The sequence below is a fragment of the Manis javanica genome, chromosome 5 (assembly GCF_040802235.1).
Source record: "Manis javanica isolate MJ-LG chromosome 5, MJ_LKY, whole genome shotgun sequence".
Lineage (NCBI taxonomy): Eukaryota > Metazoa > Chordata > Mammalia > Pholidota > Manidae > Manis > Manis javanica.
The window spans coordinates 17,722,833-17,726,755 of NC_133160.1; positions in this window are offsets into that span (position 1 = coordinate 17,722,833).

A 3,923-nucleotide genomic window follows, 5' to 3' on the forward strand; every position below is an offset into this window, starting at 1 on the left:
CTTATGTCCTCCTGCTTCCCTGGACATGATCTCAGAGGAAGTCGGGCTGGTGCTTTCTTGTGTAGATGAGTACGTCTCATGGCAGAGGAGTGATGCCCTGGTGCCCTGCTCTTCTCAAGATATAGGGGATTTTTTTCTGAGGATAAGGATACAGGCTGGGCTTTTCCCGATCTGGTTTCTTTCATCCTTGTGCTTAACCTTTGCTCAAAATAATTGAACAGATAGTGTGGCACAGTAGAAAGAAAATAAAATGTAAAGATCTGCCTATAAATGGAGATTTGGAGGGACCAGTCGTTTGTGTGCCCTTAGGCAAGTCATCGACAATTCATGACCTCAATCATTCCCCACTGGAAAATGGAAAACTCAATGCTTAACTCATAAGGTCATGGCGAAGAAGAAATGAAGCTGAACTTGAGCTTTGGGGAGTGTAGCAGAGCTTCAGGTGGCTGGCACCACACACTCAGCAAACCTGTGATTTCAGCTGTAGTGGTGGAATCTGGTTCATAAGACTCATGCCAACAGCATCTGTCATAAGTACTTGCTCAACTTCTTTCTGCTTTTCTGACTCAAAAGGTCTTTTTCAAAGCCTCTGGAGCCTCCTCATCCCTCTTCAGACATATCCTGAAAGGAAATGAGAATTAATGCTGTCAGGAGTCATTCCTAACCAGTGGGGGACTAGAGCAGATGGGTAAATGCCCCAGCCTCCCAGAGCTCCCATGGAGTTAAGACCTGAATCCACTGCAGGCCGTTACGTTGGCATTTCCTCTCTTCCCGACTCACTTTCCCAGCTCCTTTACTTCTGCTTCCCAAATTACTCCCCAAATAAACTATCTGTGTCCAAGGTCTTTCACATTCTCTGCTTTCAGCAGAAAAATCCTTTTAAGGCAGAAAGTTTAGAGACTTAACTAAGGCTTTGGAGACAGACTGACCGGGTTAAATTCTGTCTCTATTACTCATTCACTGTGCAGTCTTAGGAAAATGACTCTCCCTCCCTGAGTTTCTGTTTTCTCATCTGTAAAATGGGTATAGCAATAGGATCCACCTCAAGGCACTGTGAAGATTGAATGAGATCTAGCAGGCAAGTGCTTAAATAATCTTTCTACCATTAGTATTTTTATTAGAAATGTGTAGCAGAATGTGCACACTCAATGAAACACAACTTCTCTGTATTTTATGCTTGAGACAAAATAGACCTAGGAATAATAAACACAATCAATATGTTCTTTTTTTTTTCATGTAGGCAATACTATTTTTGCTGGCTTGCTATACACAAAGAAGAAATTTATGGATACAGTCACATAGTCCTGCCTATCAGTTTGATTCCCTTAAAACCTTTTTAAAATGCATCCCCAGGAAAAGAGAAGGTTTTGTGGTCCCTACGCCCTCTCAATGGGGTACAAGTTGCACAGGAAAATAATACTTCTGCTGCTCTGCAATGGAGAGGATATAAGAATAATATCCAGTTTATGTATTTTTAAATCATTGTTGGCAGGGAAAGCATGCAAACCTAGGGAACAGGTCCAGAGCATGTGAACTGGACTAGAGACAGACTGGGACTTGATGTGCTGTATTATATGTAGTGGCAAGTGGTCCCTAGGAAAGATGTTTCTTTTCTGTGGCCCCACCACAAGCCAGTATCACAGGTATTGAGTTTCTCATTCTACCACACAAGAATAATTTATCAAGTGCCCACTATGTGCTAAGCAGTGTACTCAGGGTTGGAGTCAAAACGTTGAGCAAATAGGTATGTTTCCTGTGCTCATGGGTTCTTATAATCTAAGGAAGAACTACCAAACAATCACATAAATATATATGAAATTGTAGTTCTGGTGATAAGAAGTTTGGATAATAGAAGAGAGAGATCAGAAGCTAAGGAGACCCCACAGGAGTATGATGCATGAGCTAAGGCCTCAGGGAAGAATAGGTGTTCATGTAGCTGGGTGAATAGTGTAGGGGGATGAAGAGGTCTTCTCAGGTAGAAGGAAGATGTACATCCTGAGTTATATTCTACCTCCCGTCGTCTTCATTTTTCTTTATAGTACTGGTGGTACCTTATAAATGAAACATCTGTTTTTATTTTTTGCCTTTCTTTCCCCTCCTCCACTAGAATATAAATTCCTTGAAGGCAGGGACTTTGTCTATATTGATCATCTCCCTAATTCTCATGTATGAAGATATGCAAAGGCCCTGGGTCTTGAGGGAACGTGCCCCCAGCACATGGAGCTATGTTCTCCCAAACCCTAAGTCCTTTCCCATGGGGCCTCTGCTATTCGATGGTTGGACACTGGGTCCCTTTTCTCACCATTCGAAGGAGTCTGTGAGTTGATATATTTAGCAGAAGTGCCTTTTTTGGCATGGGACACAAAGGTATTGCGGTGGGACCCAAATGTGTCAAGCGTTGTAAAGTGGTTGTGGTCCTTTCCTTCTTGTTTGGATACAGATGTGGCACTACAATTAGTCCAGTGCTACTGTTGACTTCCTGAAGTGCACGCATTCCTATGTGGTCCTCACAGGACATGCACACACACACACACACATACACACACACACACAGTCCAGCCCTAATCCTGGCTAGGCTGAGACTGATGAGTGTATATTTATACTTCAAGAATCTCTGTTCAAGGAGCTGCCAGCCTTAAGGCCACCTTCTAGGTTAAGCAAGTAAGCTAGGAGTCACATTACTTCAACTCAACGGAAGGTCAACAGTTCAACCAAAGGCTTTAGGCAAGTGACTGAGCCTTTCTTAGCCTCAGTTTTCTCACCTGGAAACTGGGGATAGTAACAATAACAAGCTCAAAGGGTTGGTGTGATATGTTAGTCTTGCTAAGCATGTAGCACAGAGGCAGATTCAGAGTAAGAACCCAGTCAATCAGCCTCTTCTGGGGAAACTCAAGGAACTCAAATGCTCCTACTTGCCTCCTGCCTCTTTCCCACTATTCTCCTCCCCGCCTTTGCCCTGTGAATTGGCTCAAATCAGTCTACAGAGATTGTAATCATGCTCTCGTTCTTCTCTATCAGAGTAAAAAAAACAAATGAAATAAATGTATGTATAATTTAATAATTCAGTTGTTCCCTCAGTATCACCCAGTAACAAAATCTTTGTATTAGGGATCCATCTTTAGAGAACAAAAATCCACATGTGGACTGAACCACAAGATTCCTCCAAACGTGTGTGTGTGTGTGTGTGTGTGTGTGTGTGTGTGTGTGTGTGTGTGTTCTTAGGTGTCCACCAGCGATTCTGCTAGCAGGAATTGTGTGGATATCCTTCTTTATCAACCATCTATCCAACAACAGCTGCTATTCTGCAAAGGGGCATTGCCGGAAACTGCTCGGGAAAAGGAGGAGGAAGATTAAAGAGCAGCAGGCAAACGGGGTGAATCCTCTGCATTAGTGAACCATACTTGATGAAAAATGCCTCCCTAAAAATCTAAAAATCAAAAAAGAAATCTCACAGTTTTCCAGATTCGTTTGTTTGTTACATGTTTTTTTTTTCTTTTTTCCCAAGAGAATGATGTAAACTGAATGCAAAGCAGCCCTGCTCTTGTCTCTCTCTACTGTTATATCTCAGGCCCTGAGTGGTGATTTCCAGGAACCAGGCTCCATAGGATGTAAAGAGTTAAAAGAAAAGAACCACTTTTGATGCAAAGAGGGTGGCGGAGCAGAACATTTAAAAGCTCAACTTGGGAATTGGACAGATTTGTTTGCTTCTGGTCCTGCTGCTTCCTCCCTCTTTGATCTTTGACAAATTACTTAAACGTTCTGAGTCTCTGTTTCCACATCTGGAAAACAAGGATGTTAATAGTTCCTATTTTGTTCCTACTCATTGTGAGAAGTAAGACTACTTAGCTCGGGGTCCAACATATGGCAAACACTCAGTTGTAACAGCTAGCGTGCTGCATGATCGTCTGATGCGGCACTTCTGT